Source organism: Pogoniulus pusillus, chromosome 13 (genome assembly GCF_015220805.1).
Source record: "Pogoniulus pusillus isolate bPogPus1 chromosome 13, bPogPus1.pri, whole genome shotgun sequence".
NCBI classification, from domain to species: Eukaryota; Metazoa; Chordata; class Aves; order Piciformes; family Lybiidae; genus Pogoniulus; species Pogoniulus pusillus.
The window spans coordinates 10,980,260-11,006,888 of NC_087276.1; the positions used below are offsets into that span (position 1 = coordinate 10,980,260).

At 38.2% G+C, this 26,629-nt stretch overlaps 1 protein-coding gene and 1 long non-coding RNA gene across 6 annotated transcripts in view; one reads left to right on the forward strand and one right to left on the reverse strand.

Moving 5' to 3' along the window:
- SHISA9 (shisa family member 9) overlaps window positions 1-26,629 on the forward strand; it is a 184,243-nt gene that overhangs the window by 31,553 nt on the left and 126,061 nt on the right. The window lies entirely within an intron of this gene.
- LOC135180506 (uncharacterized) lies at window positions 61-23,330 on the reverse strand. Of its 2 annotated transcripts, none has more exons than XR_010304464.1 (3): window positions 23,098-23,330; window positions 22,392-22,452; window positions 61-761 (listed from the first exon to the last, which is right to left on the reverse strand). It is a non-coding gene; the product is annotated as an uncharacterized LOC135180506 (long non-coding RNA). The 2 variants fall into 2 exon arrangements; XR_010304465.1 differs by lacking the exon at window positions 61-761 and adding an exon at window positions 12,956-13,448.

Consider the following 26,629-nt stretch of genomic DNA (forward strand, 5'->3'; position numbering starts at 1 on the left):
CTAGCTCTTATATTTCTGCCCAGTACTTTTCAGGAAATAAACACTTAGTTTGGCCACCAGTTCACAGGGAAAATGCTGCTGTTTCACATGTGATGCCAGCAGGTCAAATTAGCAGAGAAGTTGAGCTGAAAGTGTGAAACAAGACTTCTGGAGTAAAAAGAACATGTTTATGTTGGGTTTAAGAATTCCATTGTGTTCACAGTATAAAACATTATTGCTTCTCCTCAACTCCTGCAAAACTGAGCAGAACTTTGCTTTTTGTGTGGATTTTGCTGAAGACTATGAGGGGGTAGTATGCCTTCCATTTATAGTACACCCACAGGTTTTGTTATTGCACTTTTATTAAAGGCATGATAGGCAGAATCATTAGCTGTGCAAATTGTTTTCTTACATAAGAGAATATCATGTTGTTATGGTTCAGAGGCAAGTAGCAGCTCTGGTATCATTCTACTGCTGTTGTGGGTTCTCCCTCCATTTACAGGCCCTCTTGTTGCTGGATCATTTTACCTTTACTCTGGATCACAAGGCTTTGCAATCACCTTGTTCCCGTTGTCTTGCCATAAGCATGCAGTGAGTGGTGTCACGGGTCTCTGGCAAATCCCTCAAAGCTGCTCTCATGTGCATATTGAAGTCCTATCTGGATTACTGTTGTCCACTTCTGAGCTTCCCAGTTCAAAAGAGACAGGGAAGCCACAAAGATGATTAGGGGACTGGAGCATCTCTCTTACAGGGAGAGGCTGAGACACCTGAGGCTTTTTAGCCTGGAAAAGAGAAGACTGAGATGGAATCTTATCAATCCATATAAAAATCTAAAGGGTGGAGGTCACAAGGATGGGGTGGGTCCCTTTTCAGTGGTGGCTAGTGACAGGAGAAAGGGCAGTGGGTACAAACTAGAACACAGGAGGTTAAACTAGAACTTAAGGAAGAATTTCCTTTACGTTGAGGGTGCTGAAGCACTGGAGCAGTAGGCCCAGAAAGGTTGTAGAGTTTCCCAAATCTCCTCCCCACTCCCTCTTTCCCTTCCTTCAGAAATAAACAAACCAATCCCCATATATTTCATGTGATAAATCTGGAGGGATCTGAGGTGAGATGTCAAAAAGACGAAAGGGAGGTTTGGTTGGATTAAAGAGTTAAGGCAGACACAATCACACAGACCATTAGAAAGAAGGAACGGAATAGAGAGCTGAGCAGTGTGTGAGAAGTGAGTGTCTTACTTATATTTTGACTAGTTGCATTTCTCAGCAGAAGAACAAGGGTACTGTTAACTCTCTCTTTCTTTCTTTCTTTCTTTCTTTCTTTCTTTCTTTCTTTCTTTCTTTCTTTCTTTCTTTCTTTCTTTCTTTCTTTCTTTCTTTCTTTCTTTCTTTCTTTCTTTCTTTCTTTCTTTCTTTCTTTCTTTCTTTCTTTCTTTCTTTCTCTCTCTCACAGCTAAGGATTTAATTTCTCTTGGTAAAATATTCCAATTAGCTTCAAACTAGCACAATGATGTCTTCCAACCCTATCCTTTTATGATTCCGTGATTCTGTTGCTCTTGGGAAAGGCAAAAAACTCAGAAGATTTCCCACCCAGCTCCAGCTGTCTTGCAGCCGCCATATCTGCCATACACCACACTTCCTCCTATAATCCTGTGATTACAGTAATCCACATTAGTTCCTTTGGAACAATGCACCATTGCTTAACACACACACATGCATACAAAGAGATGAAGGCCTGTTAAAAATACTAAAATTATGCATGATTTGTGTGCCTGGCTCACTATTTAAAGACTTTGGTGACCTGCATGCCTCAGGTATATTCCGTAATGCCCATGGTTCATGCAAATCGTATCCTTCTGTTCTTTGTGGCTGTGATGTTACCAGACAACACTTTCAGCAATAACAGCTCTCAGGGTGTGCTCATTTCAACCTCCAGCCATTTTCCGTTTTCAGCCTCTTTATTGAAGAGTATTGCCCTCCTCCTTCCCACCAATTATAATAACATTGCTGCTTCACAGCTGTCTTTTGAGTCAGCCTGAAGGGTTGTTATGACTTTAATATAACTTAGGAAAAAAACCCTGTATATGTAGTTAGGGTGAGACGGGTTCCTCTCACATAGTCTTCACTGTGGCTTCACAAAATGTGGCTCAAAGAACACCAGGGCAGCAGGCTACACCCTTGGGGTATGAAAAAGCTCTTTTGTTGGCATCCTTCCACTTTTGGCTGCAGGGAGCTTATATTTCTGTAGACACAAGGTTTGTTTTCAACAATTTAGTGTCCTTTCGAGTTTGAAATGTGAGAGAAATAAGCCTGCTAATCAGATTTGAGCCAGGAAGTGGGCACTCCTAAATTAATGGCTATTTTCTTAAGGGCACTTAATTCCTTTAAGAACCTCTGATTTTCTTTCTTGCTGATTCCCCAGTAGCTCAGAATTAAACAAAGCAAATCCATTCACATATTTCAATATACCAACAGAAGCTGCATTGTGATAAAGTAATTCTACATTAATCCTGTGTTCTCTGCATATGTATACAGACATACTAGACTAGGCAAGACATTCTTCCTAGAAGAGCTAATCAAAGGTTTTAATTTAATCATTGCATTTTATATTCATCTTTTCTCTTTTGTCAGCCTAATACACATAATAAAAATTTAATCCCTTCATTGTTTTAGTAATGTAGACCACTACTTTATAATGGGTACTTGACTGACTGTCATAGCCAGACGAAACAAAATTTGCTTGCCCTATCAGGGATTGTAAATAACTTTTTTATTCTATGCCTTGCATAAAATATTTTATTCCTTGGCAACATAAGGGGCTAACAAGAAAAAAGAAGCCTTTTTTTTCCTTCCTGACATTGCCTTGGAAATTTAAAAATACAAATAATTCCCAGTATGTACATAAATCATCTACCATATCGTGGTTTCCTGAGCCTCCTCGGAGTTCTGTGAGGCAGAGCGGTGGGAAAGGTAGTGCTATAAAAGCCCAAAACAGTCTTGTTTTGCTCACTGAAAACCATTAGCAGTCATCAAAATACTGGTCAGTATAAATGGGGTTTCAACCTAAAAGGCATAGAAAAATTAACAGGAAGCAATATGATTTTTCTTTCACAGCCACTGATCTTTCATGATGGCCAGCAAAGTACTAGCAATGGCATGGGGGCTATACGCTCCAGTGTGACAACTCTTTCCCCATCAGAAGCTTTTGCAGAACACACTGAAAATAATCAAATGGTACCCTTGATGTGGGGCCCAAAGAACTGTTTGCCTTGCTTCCTTTCATCTTGGAAGATGCAAACATGGTCTTTTTGATTACTTTTGTCTTTTCTTTCAGTCTATGCTGGCAATCAGGCAACCCTGGAAGGAATGCAGCATTTCAGTGACTGCACTGTGGAAAGCACATACTCAGCCCTTCCATGATGTTTTACCCTGATATTTGTCCTCATTTTTTTCCCCTGTCATACAAGCCTTTATAGTGTCATTTGTAATTTTTGAACTTGTTTATGGCATCATTCATAGCACTGCCATTATCACTTAGAACATTCTGGTGAGAGAGGATCTTCTTTCTATAATGCTTTTTTTCATAGCAAATTTCATAAAGATATTGATTTTAATTAATTGAGCAGATTAATAGCAGAACATTAAATGCAATTGCCTGATGGATTAGAGGAAACCTGATATGCCATGCATAACTTATGCCAGGATTCAGACTAATTCAAGGTTCGGAGAGCTGAAAGCCTCTTTTGTTCTGCACATAGTCAGATTACAGGATGCAGCACCCTGACAAATCCAAAATTACAAACAAGCTGCATTTGCTGTCAGGAAAGCTGCCTGCAATTAAGACTTTCCTGCCATCAACAATAAGAATGAAAACAGGAATATATTCAGTGATCCTGAAATGTAGTCAGGTATCATTTTCCCTTACATTTCATTTATTGGTAGGAGAGAAAGATGCCTGCTTGTCTCAAAAAGAAAAGTTCTTGAACATTATTCTATTTTTCTATATAGATGTAGTTACTTGAAACCATTTGTATTACCTGTATAGAATATATTAATCTACTTATGACTGTAGTGTAATCATGTGTGTACACACACACGTTTGTAGTTTTGTATAAAATCCTACTGAGACTCCCACAGAACTTAACTAGATTTCAGAGAAGCTAGCAATCCCTGGTAAAAACATGCCATTTTAGGAAAGATTGTTTTCAAGCTGTACAGTGAAGCAAAGGAAAGGCACTTTGAAACTACATATATATTTACAAATAAGACACTTCTGTTCTTGTTGCTAATGGGCTTTTCATTATCTTTTAGTGGTGCTACATAAAACTGTCTCTTATTTTTCAACCCTGGAAGTAAAAATACCATTTTTTTGCTCTGGCCAGCACATGATTCTTTTGTCCTAGTCTTTACAAATAGAACAAAGGAACCATGATAACAGAAAAGCTCTTAAAGACTCAAACTATCCATGAAAAAATTGTTCCAGTGTAGACCTGAAGAAAGCCCACTTTAGAGGGTATGCCAACACAGCCTCATCATGTTAATATACAGACTGTTTAAGAAAAATGGGCAGTGTAGCTAGCTAGGCACTGCTACTACACTGCCGTATTCACTTTCTGACAAGCCAGAAGCTTCTTAACACCATATGCCTGTCCAGTATATACAAGGCTCTATCTTTGCCAGTGTTCCTAAGGTTTTCGCTACTAAACTAAATCCTTTTTATGACAGCTTTCCAATTCTCCCTTTCCCACAGACCCTCCTTGTTACATAAAATGCCTAAAATACCAGTAGAATATGCAGGCCAGGACATTAGCTAGCTGAGCAGACTGAGACCGTTGATTGTTATTTAACAACTGTGTACAGGTGCTTCGTAAAACAAGTAAACGATTTAATAGCTCATAGGAAAAAGATAGAGGGCTTGACTTCCATTTCTAATTTTTTTATAACTGACTTTATGCTTTCTAGTAATTCTGAGCTTGTAATCCTATTAGTCAGCTCCCTTTTTCATGGTGTACTAATTTGAATGCTTTTCTTATTTTTTCTGGAATATGTGGAATCTGTGGGCACAGTTTTTGGTCCTCTCCAGTTGTTTTGTGTTGCTGTGCTTATGCAGTTGGAGATGGCATTTCTGAGAAAGCAGGTGTGTGGCCAGAACATCCCTGTGACCCAGAGCTATCCCATAGGACTTTTGGCTGCCGGTGGTCATTAATTTTAAATTCATTATTCTTCTGTGAGGGAAGTCCTCCCAGGCTGGACTGAAGATACACCTATACAAACAGATCGTGCTTACATACCACATAGAGAGGAAGCACATGGTGGTGGTTGTATTACTAAGTTTGTTCAGTATCAATTTAGAATATTCACAAGTAAGTTTTAAAACCCACTGCAAACAGGATCCAGTATTTACAGAGAGGAAAGAAAAGCAGTCAACAAATTGAAACAAGTGACCTGTGGCAAAGAGACTTACAGTCCTATATTGTGGTGCATAACAATACATGGAGGGTCACAGTACCCACCCTTGCCAGGGAGTCAGTTATTTCAGGATTGAATCCTTTATTTTTTAAAAGGATGGTTTCTATATTGCTCTAGATCTTATTTTTTATAACAATGACCTGCTTTTAAAGGACTGGGGCTTTTAGAGCTTTTCTTATCTCTTTCACATGCTTCTCACACAGTTAAGGTTATGCTGTCCTTTTGTGTACAAACTCACTGATCAGTATTTTAGTGAGAAATTAGAGGAGTTAAAAACTATATTTGTGTCACTACTCTGGAGCTGAAGTCATAAATAAACTGACATTGCGGTAGCCACACACAACCATTACTTAAATTAATATATTTTTTAAAATGCTGTACTCTTCAAAGTCTTCATGCACACAAGGTGCACTATTCAATAAATGATAGTCAAGGAATCAAAATCTAGGCTGGAAGGGACTTTCAGAGCACATGCTATAACCAGGTCTAAATAGACCAGGTTGTTCAGGGCCATGTCCAAGCAAGTCGTGAACAATTTAGAGGGCAGAGATTCTGTAACCTTGCTAGGAAACCTGTTCTAATATTTAACCTGTGGAGCAGCAGCTTTGCAGCTTGTACTGTTGCACGACATTAATTCACAGATACAGGACCTCATTCTTTCTCTTCTTGAATTTCATGAAGTTCTGCTCAACTCATTGCTGCAGCCTGTCTGGGCAGGTCTGAAGAGCATCTCTTTCCTCCAGTGTATTCACTGCTCCCCTTCATTTGGTGTCATGCACATACTTGCTGAGAGTGTACTTCATCCCATTCTCCAGGTCATTATGAAAGACATTAAATATAATTGGTCCCACTGCTAATCCCTGAAGGACCCCACTAGCTGCTGGCTGCCAGCTGGACTCAGCACCACAGGTCACAACACATTGATCTTGTCACTCCAGACAATTTTTCACCCACCCTGCCCCATCCACATCTCATTATGGCAGACAGGGACAAAGACCATGATAAAAATTAGGATATAAAACATCCACTGTCCTCCTCTTCTCTACAGGGTTGGTAACCTCACCTGAAAAAGAGCAGTGAGGTTGATCAGGCATGATTTGCCCTTTCTAAATCTCCTCTGGCTCTCTCAGTCATCTTCTTGCCTTTTATGTGTTTAGAAATGAAGATAATCCCTTTAAAAGGGATAACTTTACCAAGGAGAGGCTGATCACAGATTTTACTACAGTAGAGTTGTTACTATTTCACTTGTCTTTAGTTAAAAAAAAAGCTAGCTAAATTACTATGGTTTCAAATATGAGAAAAAGCTGCAAAGCTGTTTGTAGCAAGAAACATCTCAGTGAAGAGATATGGAAGCAGCATGTCACCAAATACAGCAGATAAACATGACTCAGTTAATTTCACAGACTGCTATAATGGAGGCATTTTATTATATTGTGCAAAAACTATTGAAGTATTTTATTAAAAGGCAGATAAACAACATCCCTTTTCTGAGGATGTATGAATAACAAACTCACTTGAAAAAAAACAGTCTAAATCACTATTAGTCTTTGGGACTCATCCTGTAAAGTGCTGAGCAAACACTTACTTAGTAAAATGTGCCTTACTGAATAAAATTCTAATTAGAGTAATTGAGCTCTGATAACTGCTATGTCATTAAACATAAATTGGCTTTAAACTAATTGTATTTGCATTGTATTATGACTTCTATTAATGAATGTATTAATGTTTTTACTCTGCAAACTATTTTGAAGTGAAATATTAAAGCCTATACAACTTAATCCGGGGTGGAATGCCCTTTGAATACAAACCTGACATAGCACTAGTGCAAAAGGTTCACTAAAGGAATGTGGTCTGGATCCTCACTGTTTATGACTAAGAGCAGCAGGAGAAAGGTGTCTGTCAGTTTTCTGGACTTCATTCTAGACAAGGGAAACTGTGTGTTGGTCTCTGCAATGTAAGGCAGGGTATGGTGTGTGCTTCCTCTAATCTGACCAGCTACAACTGGCCTTGCAGAGCCTATCATGTAGCCTCACTGAGCAGCTTGGTCTAACTATACTTCCTATTCCAGTAGTAAATTGTACAGTAAGACCAAATAGGTTTAAGTGAAAGGCAGAAAAATCATATATCTATTTTCCACTTCAAGAGAATTTTCCACCAACCAACTCAAAATAAGGAGGTAAGAGATGTACAATGATGCTGGATATATAATAACTGAACTACATACTACATTTCTTTTTGTGGCATTGTGAATGAGCATCATGAGCTCAGTGCTGACAAACCTCTCATGTTGGGCAAACCGGGAAAACTCAGTTCCTTAGCAATGCCAGCGCCCATTGCCAAGTCTTACTGACCTGCCACACCACTCCAAAACAACATGGCAAACCCCCAAACCAGCTTTATGCAGATTTAACCTGAAAGGGAGCCTGAGACCATGCACTACGTTCTATTCAGAACGATTATCAGTAAGCAAGTATTTGCTCTGGTAATTTTTTACACATGAAGCCTTCTTCAATGTAGTTAGTCTTGCCTCAGTTCATTTCAGCTAGCAACAGGCCATATTCAGCAAAGAATTGTAAGAATTACTTATCTAATCAGACTCAGAAACATGAAGCCTGTGTTGCTGTTCTTGTACCTGTGCCACATAACTTGCTGCAGCTCTTTGACCAAAATATTACCATTTCTACAATACAAAATGCAAAAAAGCATCCCTCTATACTAATTCTCTTACAATTCTTTTCATCAACATTTCTGTGTTGACCTTATTCAGTGGAACATTTGCAGAAGGCAGACTGGAAGAAAGGAAAATAGACACAAACTTGTTTAAATATTCTCATGAATATTCATATGAACAGGTGTGCATTATTTTCAATTTATTGCTTCCATAAAGAAAACGGTGCAACTGATGAAATTAGACAAAGTTCAAGAGGCAGACAGTAATAAAAAGGGAAAAAAAAAGTTTTAAATCTCCTGCTTTTGTATTAAAAAATGATTGCTGAAAGCCTATTTTCAGGAGTTTGCATTTCCAAACACAAGTAGGCTAAAATAATTGATTAATTATATGCCAGCTGACCATTAATTTTCTTTCATAAACCAAATCATCCAATTTTCTGATTCAAATATGTGGAATATTCAGTGGCATCACATAACTAAGTCCAAGTAATTCTAAACAGCTGGAAATCTGAAACTTCATTTGTCGAGACAGTAGCACACTTCAAAGAGCTACATACTACAGGACAGATCTTGCTGTTTCTGCCCTGAACATTTATTGGTGTTCAGTTTCCATTAAGCCTTTCAGGATAATCCTAGCTTAACTCACTCACTAATACCACACTAGTATTGCTACTTGGACTTTTAGAAATCTGGAGTCTGTTGTCTTTTTACCTAGGGATGTACTGCAAACATTTTATGTAACATGAATAGCTGCTCTATAAACCCAGACCAGTTCTCTCTCGATGTAAGCATTACCTCCAGGATTTGGGTAAAAGCTGAATGTGAACTTCCCTGGAACTTGGTGCTTGCAGGATGGGTTTGATTTATACTCAGTCATGTGAGATGACATGCGAATGGCTATTACTGTCACAAATGATAAAGCCAAAAGTAAACAAGGGAGTATCCTGATAAAGCGGTGCTTTACATTTTGATCTTTAAAATAGAAAATCATCCCAAACAATTAATGCCTTTTATTTGCTACACACATTTTACTTGCGTAGTTTGATTAGCTCCTGGAGTATTTTTGACTTTTGAGGTTTTGACAATTTATTAGTGAAGTGTAACTAGTTCAGACCACTGGTGAACAAAGGAGGAACACCTATATCCCTGGCTCCTTGTAATGAATGGTACACTGCACTTTAGGCATGCAAACAGATGACCTGGAAATCTCAGGAAAAAAGTAGAGATGGACATACTGCTAGGAAAGTCTGATATCTTTAAGGTATGCTGAACTCACCCGATTTTGCTGCTTTGTGCATGCACCTGTATCCCTTTTAGAACCAGTTAGATTTACTTCCTACTTGACATCCAAAGAAAGAAAATCTAGGATGATCTGACATATCACTATTTTCTTCTTTGTGTTTGTCAGCATTTCCACAGAAAATCACTGGTAAAGAAGCTGTGAATTTCCTGGTGGATGTTAATATATATATATATATGTAGAGTTAAAGAGATGGAACCACCAAGTCTCTTAGCATTTTAAGAATGACAATTATGATGTGTCCAGAAGTATAAGCATACCTTTCATACCTACTGAAAAGCCAGGCTGTCTTCATAACAAGACTTTATTTTCTAGAATGATGCTGCACATTCTACTAGAAAGCTTTGCATAATTGCATATTACTCTTTATTTTTAACAAATGTAAAGTGATGTAACCAGCTGTAACACTAGTTTTAGCGTAATGATTATTTTTTTTTCTACTCTGAATACCTGGCAGTTGTTTCTGAAGTGCTATTGGTCAAAGCCAAAAGTGAGAAGTTCTTGAAATTAGTATCTCTCCTATATATCAGGATTAAAATATAGTCTTACAGCAAAACACTGAGCCTGCCTCCCTGCAGTATTCAGCTTTCATCAGAACTCTGTTAACTTAGAATTTAAGCTGTGATTGAAACAGTGTAGACAAAAGCAAGCAGCACATACAGCATAGATGTAATAATTTATCCTTTTATTTTCCCTTTAAAAAAAAAGATAAACCACTATCTATATACTTAGCAGCTGATAACAAAGACAAAACTAGTTACTGTTATTTCCAGACTGGCCACATTAGGGCAAGGAGTTCTTAGAACTTGCAAGAGGACCATTATGACAAAGAGACATTGGGTAAAGAATGTGTTGTAGAAGGAAATCTAGAGAAGAGATAGTATAGGAATGAAAATGCTGCTTTGGTGTCATGTCAAGCACCCCATTCTACAATCCTCTTTCCACAGTACTACTTTCCCTATGAAAATACACAGGAAATCTGCTCTTTGGAGCACATAGGTCTCTGTTAGTTAGATGAGTAAGATTCTTCATAACAAATAAAAAGCTACTACTTCAGATGATGGCTTTAATAGCAACTGGGAAAAGTAAACAGTCTGCACAATGTTGTACAAAGATTAAAGGTGACAGAAATATATTCAACAGATTGTCTTATAGTGAAAAATAACTTTACACAGTAGTTTAAGTGCTGAATAAAATGTTTTGTGACAGAAATTTCCCACAAAGGAAAAACTGAAGGAGGCATGTTTCCAGTCTAGGGTGCATATACTCAACATACTGCGAAATTCACAATTATTTCATTGTTGTTTTCATGAAACAAATGCAGTGAGCTCTCTGCAATTTTTAGCCAGTGTCTTGTCTGATTACACTATTTTGAACTAAATGTTTCAACAGTCACAAGCAGCCTTTGCTAAATGATTATCTATGATCAGTCCTACCTGATTATCAGTGACTTCACTGGCTAAAGCACTCTTTGGAATATTTGCCCTTTTGCTCACACTGTAGTTACCTCCACATGACAGTTTGCTCATTTGCAAAGATGGATGACTACACAACTTGCAGGAGCCTCAATGCTTGTCTAATAGTTGAAATTTGACATTGATGAGCATCATCAGTACAGGGTTTGTCCTTTTCCACCCTACTGTTTGCAATGCTCTTATATCATCTGTGTTTAGGAACTAAGCAGACTTCCTGTTATGGAGGGGTAATTAATTAATGTAAGACGATATTTTTCCAAAATTAAAATTATTTATTATTTATTTATTATTTATTAATTTAGGTATTCAGAACTCTTGCCACCCCTGACCACTAATTTTAATAATAATCAGTTCTTTGCAGAGTCCTGGAAACATTATAGAGGAATAACTAGATCTAGAACTAACTTGCAAAAATCTATATAAACATTAATTGAACTGGAAGAAAAGGTTCATGTGGTCACTGTACTGCTTGCAGTCAGTATACCACTTGCCCACTAGATGGACTCAAGGGCCTGCTTTCTGCTTATGGCAGAAGGCAGTAGTGAATTACAGAGGCTTTAAGTATTTACGAAATATCGGCTCCCGATTCACAGGGCTAGCTACAGCTTCAGACACTACCCAAGCACTTTCAGGGAATTCTGTTACTGTCTTGTCAACTGCTGAGAATTCTGATTCTACCCGGGCTTGTGGGGAAAGGAGGCAGTCAATCTTGACGTGGTCCTGGACAATCTGTGTATCTCCAGGACTTCCTGTCTTGGCAGGAGTCTTTCAGGTGTAGGCAGGAAGTCTTGTGACGTGCAGTCTTAGCACAATGTCATGCTGGTTATGCAGGCGGATTGCATGGAGGCATTTAGAGCCTGTTCCTGGTAAACTCAAGGCAGTGGAGTCTCCAGGCAGTTTAGGGTGCAATAAGGCAGAACACTGCCAGAAGCAGAGGGAAATAGCAGCAGGCAGTAAGCACGAATACAATGGCAGAGCACTCACTGTGTTATCTGCTCATTTCTTTTTATCAATACAGCCTGGGACTAATGGACCTTTGGACACAGAATAGCCAATCAGAATGGCAGTTAGCCAAGCTTGACTATATTAGGTGAAACCATAGGCTTGCTTTACCCAAACTTGGGAAAAGCATAGGCCTTGCACAAGGGATACACAAGCTAACTATGTGTATCTTGTATACCACAGGATGTAAACAAGTCTGGGCAAGTCAGAGTCCTTAGACTTAGAGGCTCCAGGTTCTTTGTCCTCTTACTGTGGTTGTTTCTTCCCAAAACAGAAGGAGGGAGAGCAGAAAAACATGTCTGGGCGAGCCAGGACATGTATAAGCCTATTTTGGCCTGCTTAGGCCTACTTCCATACCTGTACTGCACTGTAGCATTACAGTTAAAAATCTCATCTTTGTCAAATAAGTACAGCATTATGGTATCTTTGTTTCACTGATAGAAGGAAAACTACAGCTTTGCAAACAAAGCTAAGTTGAGGCTAATTTAGTTTGCATTGAAAGCTGAATCTACTGGTGAAGATTAAATTTCATCTAACATTTGGCCACTACACTTACTCTGTGGGAGGAAACAAGAACATAATAGATCATAAAGAAAATAATGTTCCTGACCATAGATTGTCTCTCTCTTATTAATGTCTCATGACTGGTGGATTCAGATATATTTTGCAAATGTAATTATTTTTTTCATATCAGTGTTAGGAAAAGTAAACAAGACCAAATCCAATTAATGAGACATTTTAAAAGATTATTTGAAGCAGACTGATTACCGTGAATGTGTCTTAATTATAGTATATATAAATCAAATAATATGAAATATTAATCTTTTGTTTTCAGACATAAAAGAATCAATACACAGAATGGAAGTTAATTTTTTTTCTATGCACTTAAGCCAAGAAATGAAGATTGCTCTATGTAGTTTTAGGACATTTCTAGAATTTGACATTTAAATTAAAACATCCAAAATCCCATTCCTCCAAAACAAAAGCATGAATCTTCAGAACTAAGCACTTGACTGCTTTTTAAAATTGAATCATTAAATATAATCTATTCTTTGCTTGCTTCTTGCAATGCTAAATAAAAGCATAAATAATTTAATTGAAAAATTAAATTAAGGAAAATCAATTTGCGACAGATTTATGAAAGCATACAACGGTTCTCACACAATATTGAGCAGCTACAGTTCTTATTTTAAAACCATATTTCCTACATGACCGTAATGAATGATTCCAGAAATGTTACTTATTTTGTTTGATTGCTCTGGTTCTCAAATTCTCTCCTCTTGCTGACATCCTAGAACCATAGCTCAGCCCAGTGTTGCACCCTGCAGGAGATTCTGATGCAAATGTGGAATTTGATGCATAGGGAAGATATTCTCCATGCTTTAGCCCTTAGACTTGCAAGTAATTTTTTTTCTGAGTTCAGATTTGAAACTCTTCTCACTTGTGTTGCTCCTGTGCACTGAATCAAGTTTCAGTCCTTAATCCCTAGGATTTGAAGACCTTAAGTTATGCCCTGATATGTTGTGGTGCTCTTCGTGTTCTTCTCCCCAGTGGAACCTGTAGTGCAGAATAACTGATCTCAACATGCAGCAGAATTTCACACACAGAGGGCTAAAACATTCTAGTTTGAGTTTCTAAAATATACTCTATGAACCAGTATGTGATAAACCGGATTTCACTGTGGTTTGAAGTGGTAAAGTGAGGTAGGATAATGCAGTCAAGCTACTAAATAGGAAAGTCAGATTTCTCAGCACAGACAAGACCCTTATGCTTACAATTATACTAGTAAACAGAATGAGCAGCAGATAACTTTCTGGCTTGAGGTCAGATGGTATTGCAGAGCACATGTCCACACAGCTAACTTCTCTTACATCTGAGATAGAGTGACACAATCCAAACGGCTTGTTGAGAACAGTTTCTTTCCTGTGTTGTCACCCAAGCCATGTCTAGACATCCAGATCAGTGCTGCTGGACCACACCAAGTCTGCAGAGGCTGTGCAAACTAGTTAATGCTATGGACAACTGCATGCTAACACCACGGCTGATAGAGAGGCTCTGTTTAATTTACTCTTACAGTTTGATTATCGGATGGATTCACATTTAAGCAGAAAGGAGGTTCAAGCAGATTCCAACCAAAACAGTGTAACAACAACAGCCTAAAATTCTTTCAAGTTAATTTTAACCTCTTGAGTATTTTGAATGCAAGCTTTTCAACTCTGGCACACACCATCTAAAGTCATGCATGCATGTTGGGCCAAATTAATTAAGACTCAAGGACTGCACACCTCTCATTCTGGAGCAGCTGGTACTGCTAGATTACTAATACTACAGTACTGCGTGGCATCCACTGCCCTCTGGGGCTGGCAGTCACAGTGATTCAGAGATGTGACTACAGTGTTGAGCATACCTACTCCAACCTGCTTCAGTTCCTTCTCTCCTCACATCTATCTACTGCATCATGGCTTCTCTGAGGGTCAGCCATGCAGCCTCCAGAGCACTAAGATTTTGTGACTAGGATTTGGCATTTAAATTGCTTTTATTATATTTTCAAGAAATATTTTTGCGGTCTCTCTATTAGTTATCCCAAAATGTCAAAGACAATTTCCAAGCAAAAAAAAAACCCCAAACTCAAATTTGTTTAGTACTCTGTCTCTGCATACACACACAGAGGGCTATATTTCTGTTTTCTTTTCTTACATTGAGAACAGGCATATAGGTTGGGGTTACTGGTTCATTTGTTCAGCCAATTTTGCAGGACTGTCCTTAGCATTCAGGGACAACTAATTCTTTCCAATCAGCAAAAAGGAGACAAAAGAGATAATCCAGTGCTGCAGTAGATTTGCAAGCAGTTCAAGGTTTTATCAGGCTTAAAGTTGTTTTTTTCAAATGGATGTAGAGGTCTCTCAAATAAATGTACAGAACATTATAAACTTGAAGTAATAGTTACAACAGAGACAGTACATGATTTCTTTTCAGATTCTGATGACCCTGACACTGTAATTACTGGCAAACAGTCCATTACTGTTCGGTCTTTAAAAAGACAAGCATTGCCCTTAAACTCTGTTTAGAGTACCTTTCCTGATTGTAAAGAAAAGAGATTTTGATACTCATTTGTCAATTACTTGGAAACATTTAATACCAACTTTTATTCCATATTTCAAGTTCAATTTGCTGAGAGAAAAGATGCCAGTAAATTTTCAATCTACTAGACTTGGCCCAAGATGGATCTTAAAACAGCACTTGAAAAAAAAAAAAAAGAAAAGAAAAGAAAAAAAGGACACAGTTGCCATTACCTATCTACCAACAGATGCAATTCCATTTTTTTTTTCTTCAGAATAAACGATTTCACTCAAGAGTAAAATACATCCCTGAGTTACTATATAAAGTAGGAAGGAATTGCTTAGGAAACAATACACAGACTAGTCATTCCTGTTGGTTTTAGTGCTCATCACCTCACAGGATCTGACCAGGACCAAATCAATTACTTGGATTGCATTATTTCACTCCAGTTGATAGATATCATGCTTTAGCATGAAGTGAAGTCTGAAGAGAATTGTGTCATGGTGAGTGAGAGTGCAAAAAGTAGCCCAAAATCCTATCAGATCCTGAAATTAAATACTTGCTCTCTCTCCTATCTAGTATCCGCAAAATTTCCTTTGGAATTCTAAACATAGCAGAGATCAATTTAAAGATAACAGAAACAGAGGTGGCAGTCAGTGCCTGCCTTAACCTATTTGAGTAGCTGAACCTCACTTAGATAAAAATATTAATCTCAAATTCTGTGTGAAAAAGAAAAGTAGGCATTGAAATGGCTTCACCACTGACTTGTGCTGATGGCCAACATAAGATCTGTGCATCAGTAATCTCTAATGGCAGGTTTCATTGAGGCTAGACCCCTTCCCTTCTGGCAACATGCACTGGCCAGACATGAAAGAACTCGTTAAGATGCCATGAACCACTGTCTGCTATAGAAAGCTCCCCAAACCGTAAAATCACATCCAGCACTTTGTAAAAGGGACGTGTAATACAAGCTCTGCAGAAAACCTGATTCTTGTTCTTGGGGTTTTTGTCAGCTGGCTGTAACTGTAAGTGACTCAGAGAGGCCATGTACCTCAAGGGCTTCCAAAAGTTTTGCCTCTCTTAGGCAAGGAGATTCAGTTTGCCTTAATGGTTCCAGATGGTTACTAGAGATTAGTACTGCTTAGCTATGTTGCATTGATGATCATTCTCAGAGCAGGCAAGCAGTAATTAATTGATTCCATCTGTATCTACATTTGGGCAGTGTGTGATTTATAGCGACCATTCCTACAAAGCAGCAGAGGGCACAGGATTAACAAGTCAGCCCTGGTGGGCTATAGTGCTGTTGATAGACTGACAGAACTGACAAAGCTTTCCATAACAACGTTAATGTTGAGACTGAGCTATTGCAATGAGCTTGCTATAGCTTGAAGACAGAACATGCTATGCTATTCAACAGCAAAAATTATTTCATGACAAAATTTATCCAAATGCAGAGACACTCAAAATAGGATCTGAAACTACTGCTGTGTAATTTTTGCTTAGGAGGTCACATCACATCAGATAAGTGAAGCACTTTCTATCAAGATTTACCATTTAAAATTGAAGCAGAAGATTCTGTCAGTGACCTATTTTAGGAAGCACAAAGTGCAAGATATTACAGTGGATATTACAGTGGATATACTGAAATTATCTTTCATTACTATTTCTGGAGTACCTGTTATTCTGATAGGTTATTACAATTAGATATTCATGAAAGAACAATATAACTTTTCTCATTACTACAAAGGTTCCAATATTTACTGTAAGTAAGGATCTTTTGAAGATCAAAGTTCAAAGACTATTCAAAACTTAGTTTCATATGTGCACTACACATGGTCAGGGGTATGATTCATATTGCATTAACATTCTTAGTCTGAATCAGTCAGCTAATGTAAAGGACTTTATAGGATTTGCATAAAAGTTCCCTGAATTATCATGCTTGAAAGTGGTCTTCTTGATATTAGGAAATGCAACAGAGAGCCAAATTCTTCCAATTCACCTGCTTAGTCCATAAAACAAGATCTATGACAGTTCCTTATTTGAGTGTGATGGAGCACTGGAACAGGCTGCCCAGAGAGGTTGTGGAGTCTTGGAGACTTTCAAAACCTGCCTGGATGCATTCCAGTGTGGACTACGCTAGGTGATCCTGCTTTTGCCGGGAGGGTTGGACTTCCCTGGAGTTCCCTTCCGACCTCTAACATTCTGTGATTCTGTGACAAGGTGATGTCTACAGTTTTGAAACTATTCTGTGTAGATTTGAAGCAGGTGACTCATTGTATCACAGAAGAAGCATCTGAAGGACAAATGCAGAACTCTTCTTGTTAGTGATGGTAGTTTTTTCCTCAAAGGAAAACTTGCTGGGATTAGTACTCGAGTACAGCCACTGGCCCTAGACTCATGGACAAATCTCTCCTTGTGAAGGCTGGACTTTGGCTTACCATATTTTAAATGGGTCTTTCTGAATATTTTGTACATTTTGATTAGAAGTCTAGCCAATTCTCTAAGTGGATTCACTTGATCACAAACCCATTAAAAAGTGCCAGGTAAAAATCTGATACCTGAAAACAAGTATTTGTGTGAAGGTCAGCCAGCACCCCTTCTTTTACAAAGGCAAACACAGCTCATGACGTCCTGGTACAAAACAGGTGACTGTGGTGTTTCAGCATGGGCCTATCTATTATTAAAATCAACTTGCAAGTACTCTCTTCTGGCTGTGCTCTAGTAACAGCTGTCAGATTGAGCAGCACTTTGTAAATCACCTTCTGTTTAACATGCAAGTGTTAAGAGTTATTTATAACTGCACTGTATAAACGTCACAAAAGATGTTTGGTGATTCAGAGACGATAACAAAGAACATACTGTGGGACAGACAGGGGAGAGAAAGCAGCATGTTTTTTAGACAGAGCCATTTGGAGTTCTTCACACACTATTCCTGAGCAGTCCCCAAGGGCATCAGCATTGTCACTGGGTTAGACTTCTACTCAGTTGCTTGAAAACCCAGATCTGCTAAAGCTAGCAAGAATGGTTGCCTTATTTTTCTGAAAGCCAAACTTTCATGGATGGCTTCATGTGACAATAGTACAGAAAAACAGTAAAAATTTGAGTGTGGCAGGTTTGCATCAAGTAGAGTAATAACCTAGGTTCTACCTACCTCTGAACCATCTGGTACTGCTAATACATATGGCTAAGTTATATATATGCTGATTTGCTAAATGCATTGTAGATGACAGCAACAAACTGGCCCAGGGCTTCCACCAGCCTGAGGGGGAAAAAAGCCTGTTCTGGTAAACTTGCCTAAAACTGTGCAAAGCAAACTTATTTCTGACAGCTGTGATCTCTTTAACATCAGAATTTTCAAGAAGTCAGAAAAAACTTAAACGAAAATTTAAAATATGTCAGAATATCCTGTGAAAAGAAGTCCCGTGCCATTCAAAGCCTGATAAAGCCCAGCTTTCAAACAGACTGACTCTTCCTTTCAGCTTTTTGGCCAGAGAACGTATGTGCTCTGAGGACCTTGACACCACCATCTAGAGTCTGCTGTTAAATGTATTAAGATAATTCAGAATAAACCACAGCTATTTCCTGAAAGTTTCAAAATATATATGCTATTGACCCTATGGTTTATGAATATATTTAATTTTTAAACTGAAGGCCTCTGGTTATGATTTTGGCCAACGTTCTTGTGATCTTCAACCCCTTTCCTGGCTCTGATCTCTGCTTTGTGATTTCTTGTTGATGCTCATCATATGCAGCTAAAATGTAAGAATTTTAAACCCACTGATAAATATAAAATTATTTTAGTTGTAAGGATCACCAGAGATTTAAACTCTGATGAACAGGTAAAAGCTTTCTTCCTGGTTATAGGGGTTCTTTCTCCTTGTGCTTGTGATATTTGATTGACTGTCAAATATCTGTTTATGATATTTGATTGATTGTCTCAGGTATGACTGGATCTGCCAGAACTGGTAAAGATAGCACATTAGTATTTGCGTTACTTTAAAATCAGTAAGGATATAAGATTCTGTCACTTACAAACATTAGAAACAATTGTTAGAAGCATTCCCTAGCTTTTGAGTGAGTTTAATTCTTTGTGGCTGACAATGGTAGTTTAGACTGTAAAAGGTGGCATAGTGAATTATTTCAACCACAAAAAAAATACTTAACACAAAATTTACAGCTGGAAAACAAACTTAAAAATAGTATCAGGTGTACCACCAAAAAATTCTTTATGATTGTGATGCAATAGACAAGGTACAGCTGCATCCAGACCTTTTTCCCTTTATTTCTTCTCAAGTTTAGAATTCAGTTTTCCTTTCTCTTCTGTTTTACTCATGTTTTATAGCAACTTTCAGAAAAATCATGTTACAATACATGTTTTTTTCCAAAGCACCTCTAAAACCTCATACCATTACCTGCCAGCTAACACACACCTAATCAGCTCATCTAGCACAAGTTTTCATTGCTTGCTGAAATAATGTCTTACAGTTGCTCTTGGACAACCTAACTGCTGCCCCAAACCTGCAAAGCTCAAATACCACCTATAAATCAACTGAGCAAACAAAACACCTACAGGCTTTATTAAGGCAGAAACGGTCAATCAGATCCTGACAAAACAGACCATCTAAATGTTACATTTATTTAGAATCTTCACTCTTTCTTTGAAATGAAGAGACAGTGTCCACATATTCTTCACAGTTCGTTAATCTTACTGGCATAAAATGGCATATTAATCAAAACTAGTGAGAGGAATGCTGACCACAGCTGACTGTAATACACACAAGATGTCTCACTGCATTTCTTTGGAGAAAAATCCTGCAGAGTATCCTGAAGGATTTAATTCTAAACATAGGCATCCCCAGCATTTGCTTAAATAAAAATGCAAATAATCTTTTGTCAAGAATCCCTTTGTTTTACTGAAAGTAACTTTGTTGTTCTAGAAAAACCCCAAGAGATTTGGAAAGTTCTCTGTTACACTTCTTTAAATTCCACCCAGGAATGAATTTATAACTTCACCAAGATAGGCTAAAAGAGATGAGATGGAGACATCTGCTGATTAATTAAAGAAAATTAATTTTCTTTAATCAGTCCCACAATAAAAGAAAATGAAAATGAGTAGTAGAAAATAGGTCTCTTTGTACAGCTTGACAATTGAAGAACATATATTACAATACACAACTTCACAGCATACCCTGCAGTTGGCAGACTCACTATGATATAGAAGCTTGGGAAGAATAATGATAACAGATTCTCTGGCTCAGCTTTCACCACTATGACTGATGGCTAGAAGTCAGTATCACAGCTGCTACAAGAAGTAATGCCAATGACTGTGTGTTCACTGCTTTTACTTTCTTCAGGAATTAGATGTTTGAAGTCACATATGAGCTATCATTAGTTTAATCGTTTTGCTGGTTTGTGTTTTATCAAGCACCAGATATTAACTTTTGAGGTTTTGAATTTTAATGCAGTTTTAATTCATAGTAGTTCTCTGCATTCCACTGATATTTCTCCCATAGTATTATAGTTGAAAAAATAGAAGTCAGTATAGCAAATCTTGAATGCATTCCTAAACCAGCAACATATGAAGCTTTGAAATAGCTGCTTAGCACAAAACCATTTTAAATATGAAGCTGCATTAATATAATAACAGTAACTTAGAACTGGACTTTGAGGAACATGCTTCTAATTCTTGCAATAGCATACTCCAAACTCATTTAGTTGGTTTTAAAACTCTCCCTTTCTTGTCTCCTCTTCACTTCAGCTCATTTGGCTGAAGTGAACCTTTCCTAGGAGACCTCACTATCAGTCCTAGTAACAAGCATTTCTCAAACTCTGATTTTCTGTATCTTAATGTGATAAGTATTTTCACTGTCTTACAAAAAAAACCAACCAATATCAGAAATTATGTAATTTTCCATACCTTTCAAAATTAACTATAGGCAGAAAATTCAGAATCCATTTGGATCTAAGAGTTTTGTTTTGGCATAGGTGCTGCAGAATTAAATCACCGAAGAGAAACAAATATAAGGTAATAACCCACCAGAGATGAATTTTTATGATAGCTGCTTCTCTGCCCCTGAGTTTCGAGTAACAATGATCAACTGAGGAAACCACTACAACTGTCTGCCCAGACCATGATGGAAGTGCTCTCCCCACCCTCTCCTCATTATGGTCAGGTGTGGCCATGGCTTTTTAGTGCTTGAATAGGCAGATTCTGAAATCTGTAGGCATTGATCAATGTGGCATTAGGCTTCCTCTCGTTTTATTGAGGTTTGAGAGATCCTGGAAGTCAGTACACTGACATGAGTGAAAATCAGTATGAATTAAAATATGTAAGAGCTATATGAAAAAAAAATCTGGAATGTAGAAATAAGGTAACATCATAGAATCATAGAATCAACCAGGTTGGAAGAGACCTCCAAGATCATCTAGTCCAACCTATCCCCCAGCCCTATCCAGTCAACTAGACCATGGCACTAAGTGCCTCATCCAGGCTTTTCTTGAACACCTCCAGGGAGGGTGACTCCACCACTTCCCTGAGCAGTCCTAGGTGTTTGGGCTGTTTTATTTAACCCTTTAAGTCTTTTGGCAAGGAATTTGATGGTACCAGTTTAGACTTCATCTTCCTATTCTAAGTAATATCAAGATTTGGAAACAGAAAACTTGTGCTTAAAACCTATGTATTTGAGAAAATTAGAGCATGTATATATGTAAGAAAAAAAATCTCAAAAATTAAAAGGATCTGTAGATTTGTATCTGTAGGAATCTGCTGGATTTTAAATAATTTCCGTATCTTTCTCTTTAAGAACGTAGACAAAAATGGAAACAAAATGTTCAACTGTGTTGTTGAGATTAAAGTTCAACTGGTTTGAAGGACATGCATGCCAGAGAGGATCTTTCATGGTAGCAATAACTGGACATGTTTCCATGTCAGTCTAGCTGAAGAACAACTCTTTCTGACAGGAGCTCTTTCTTAAGAACTGTATCTTAAATCCAGTTCCTGGCAAAGGAGAATTAGTAGAGCAGGAGACTCTGGCTGTTCTAAACGGCAGTTCACACACTGCATTACATTAAACTTGTTTTCAAAAAGACAAGTAACAGAATCTCTTACACTTTGTGCTACTATGCTGTTTTGCCTCTTTAGCATAATAATAGGTGTATATATCTTATCCCATGTAGATTTTTTAAGTACTAGGGAATGCTATTAAGCAAATGTAGTAAAACACTGTAAAGTAGGAGTGCAAGGAATGAAGACAAGATCAACTCATGTTTTAGTCATAGGAATCACTTCTTATTACTGAATTCTTAATCTGCAGTTTGGTATTAATGTAGTTTGGTAAAGAAATGAACTATTTAGGAATTAGGATGACAGAAACTACTTGCCAGGGGTGGAATGATCTACTACAGACAAAGAAGATTTAAACACGAGTTTATATTACTCACAGAGGCGAGGCATCCTCGGGCTTTGTTTCTGATTCTTCTCTGTGCTGTCTGAGGATGAACACTGGAATGCAAATGAAAGTTGGTCTCAGATCATTCTTATGCTACCAGATTTTTTTATTATTGTATTCTTACTGACATTCTGGATCCCCCTCCCCCATTTTTGTGAGCACAAAGTTTAGAAAAGCTAAATAATAAATCTCTTAACTTGGAAATCAGAACTAAAAAAATATTCTTAGCACCCACAAAGAATCAAATAGATCTACTTCTCAGTATCCTTGTCTCAAAGTATCTTTCTAGCTAGTACAAAGAATACCAACATAAGAAGGAGCTGCTCTTCCCAGCAACAAGCTAACATGTTTCAGAAAATGAAGGCTGTTAAGAAAGAGCAGACAAGCCAGACATTTCAGATCTTAGTCAGTATTGATTTTCTTGGGCTTCATTATTGTGAAAAATGTTTCAGAAAATAAAACAATGATAAGAAAATTGCCTGGATATTTATTCAGAAAACCTTTCATCAGTGCTTGTTTTTGGTTCTTTTCACATGGACCAGCCAAAGCAGGCAGTTACCCAAGGCAGCAAACTGGGAGACTATAATGACCACTTTACTCCCATTTACTTTTCCTCTACCAGAACCCAGAAAAACAGAGGGGGTCTGCTGGTAACAATATACTAGAAATTTACAAACCAATGAAGGAAGTCAACCCACCTTACAGAATGCTTCTTGCTTCCACTGGGGAAGGAGTGAGGCCATTAGAAGGAGGCAAGGTGCCAGAGTTTGAAAGAATCTTCATGCTGCTTCCATGGAGAGGGGCCACTTGACAGTGCTCACTGGGCTCAGGTAATTACACCCTAGTGAAAGGTTACGAGCTGGTTCTGGCAGTGCAATCCAAATGCATGGTGGGAAAAATAGGGTTCTTGGGGGCCAGGGCTTCCACACGTGTCTCTATTAAGAGACAGGACTTTGGGATCTCATTGAGAGCAGAGGCTGGAAGAGGAGACATTTACAACAGCCCAGCACAGAGGACTGCTGCAGTGGGTGGGATGGGAGCCTGTTAAGGGCATTTGTTAACAGTTGGTGCTATTAAACCAGCCTTTCTAACTCCCTGTGTGGTACTGATACCATGGAGTGAAAGTATTTTATCCTGATATTTTTCCAGCACTAATTTATTAGAGCTAGGAAGGCTTCTCCCATTACCCATCACCTGGGTGTGTGGCTTGGTATGCCATCCATCAAGGTCTTGCAAAGAGAAGAGGAGCATGCTGAAAATTTTCTTCTGTATTTTTATTTTCTTTTCCATGTCATGCCTCCATATGTCTCATGGGAGCTACAAGTGATTAGCCACAAACTCTAGTTGATGATCCTTTTAAAAGCAGTTTGTGGTGCTCCTGTAGAAAACCAGACTGTCCTTCAGGCAAAAGCACTATATACAAAATGTGATGTATTTGCTAAAATTGTGTCTTTCCCTCTTTGAAGCTGCCTGTAATTACCTATCTAGGGAATAGTTTGATGTTTACATTTTCAAGTATATGGTTGGTTGTACTTAGCATAATATTTTTCATCTTTTCCCTTTCTTGTTGCACTTTTTGTGGTCATAAATTAAATTACATTATGTTACAAAGAGAAAGAGGATTGAAAACAAGACACAACAGTCATGAAACCAGAGACCAAGAACCAGTAAGGAACTTTTAGGTGGTGGCATCTCCCCTGAGCCTTCTGAAAGAGATGCCAGTTGGCTCTCTAACAGTTTCTATTCAGAAGAGTATCTGGCTATTTCCCACGATGTCTAATGCCCAAAGGGATCTACTGACTAGTCTGACATCACTTCTCAGGGAGAAAATCTGGCCAGCTGCCACATACTCTCCCCCCTGCAGCCAAACCAAATGTCTCTTGCTCAATAAAGCTGGCTTTGGGCCCTTGGGTTAAATCTTCTCTTGGATTTAGGAGCATAAATTCTGAAAGCCTTCACTGGTTTCAGAGGAGGTATTCCAGATTTACACCAGTTTTCTTGTGATCAGAGGCCAAAGTGAGGTCTAGAGTACATAAAATATATCCAGGCTTTTGGTCTAAATTTATTAGGTTCCTTTATAAAGCCTTCAAACAAGATTTATCCTCTGATTAAAAATACATCTCAGTTGACTTCATCCTTGTCAACCATTGAACAACCTCCTAAAAACCTTCTTTTTGCCACTAACACAGCATTTGTTATTTATATGCTGTATGTGTATACACGCAAACAGTACCACAGAAATAATTTCAACTATATATTTACTGTCTTCACAAAATAATTGTGGCTTTGAGATTTTTCTTGAATTCATGTATTGCTTTCAAAAACACCTCTAAAAATTGTAGTCATTTATATTCTTTAGGTTGGTAGTTGATTTTTTTTCCACACAAATAAACTATTAATATGTAACTTTATGGCTGCAGACATGAGTTCTGAATAATGGCCTCTAGGAAGCAGGCACTGACATCAGTGGGATTTGTGTTTGTTTCTGTAGGCAAAATGTCACTCTTTGTTACTAGGGTTTGGGCAGTACTTGTTTGCACATTTTGGTTTTCAATATCTTGGTTATTAGGATTAGCAAGGCTTAATGATGCATATTATAGTTTAAGTCTTTGAATACTTAACATATTCCTTAAGTATTTTCACGTGCTTTCTGGAAAAAAATCTGCTTTTTTCTCTTATCAGGTGCTTTAATGGATAGTTTGTATATGTGCTGGTTTGTGCTATAATGGATATCAGCTGCTTGACACAGCATTTAGGAATCCTGGACATTTTTAGAGAGATAAGCTACTGGCACGTTACCAGGGTCTGTCTCTTCTAAACACTGCTTTGTAAGAGCACGTTTTCAGCTGCAAGCACTGAGAAACATCAACCATGAGCTGTATTTTCTGTGCAGTCTGCTTCAGGCTACTTTTCAGCTAAAGAAAGTTTCAGACAGCGCAGTCCAGCCTTTAAAAAATATTTAGCCTAGCTCAGCAAGTAGGTGGGAGAAGGGCATAGGAAGTGGCAGTGGGGATGGAGAAAATTAGGAACCCAAGGGAGGCAGTTATTGGGAAGGGGAAAGACAGCACAGAGGAGGAGGGAGTAGGGTATTATAATAACCAGTGAAGTCTGCATTGAAGTGAATGACATTAAAGAGATGAGTTTGAACTGGAGTCATGAAAAGTGAGATGACAGAATAGAAATGGAAAAAGAAGCAGAATCTGAGAAATAAACTTTTTGGAGGAAAAGGGAATTCTATGGGAGCAGTTTCTAGAAAGACTTGCTCCATTATCTTCCCATGGATTGTAGTGAGGCTGACTAGCCCCTGTAGTTCCCTGAATCCTCCTTCTTGGAGAAAGAGGTGACATGTATTTTCTTCCAACCCTCAGGATCCTCTCCTGATCACCAGTTTTTCAAAGATAATAAATAGTCACCCTGCACTGACATCAGATTCTCAGCACTCATGAGTGCAGCCTATCAGGTTTCATGGACCTGTGCATGTCTGGTTTCTTTAAATGTTCCCTAATCTGATCTTTTTCCTCCAGAGGTGATTCTTTCTCCAGACTCAGGGACCTGGGATTCCAAGAGGATAGTCTTACCAGTAAAGCCTGAGGCAAAGAGACTTACTGAGTACATTAGATTTTCCTATGTCCTTCAGGACACCAAGCTTGGACAGTGTCTCTGTCTTCCTCCTGGGTCATCTCTTTCTGCTTCCATATCTTGCATGCATTTCCTTTATGACTGAATCTTGACAGGAGCTCCTTTTTCATCCATGCAGTCCTCCTGCTGCCTTTACTTGATTTTCTGCTCATAGAAATGGACTATTCTTGAACTTGGAGGTGGTGATCTTTGAAAATGAGGCAGGGGTGCTGCTGGAAAACACATCCTGAATGTTAAATGCTGCCTCAGAAAAACACATTATAGTTCATCTGTCAAAGGTTTCCTGTCCTCCTCTGATTAAGAAAGGCACTTAAATGAAATTTTTCATAGCCATTCATTTCTTATTATCTGTCTGTCCTGAGCTTAGGCTCTGATTGACAGAAATGCTAAGCACTATTTATTGCAACCAAGAAAATAATGATTTGTAATTTGAACATAAAGAGCTTTATTGCTCCAAATGCCACGTTCAGAACATCTCAACAGTGCACCTCCAAGTTAGAGGATACTTTTGACCTTCATCTCTCTGTGCCTCAATTAGATGCCAGCCCTTATCTTGCAAGAGTTTGTGAAGCTAAATTAATTAGTCATTGT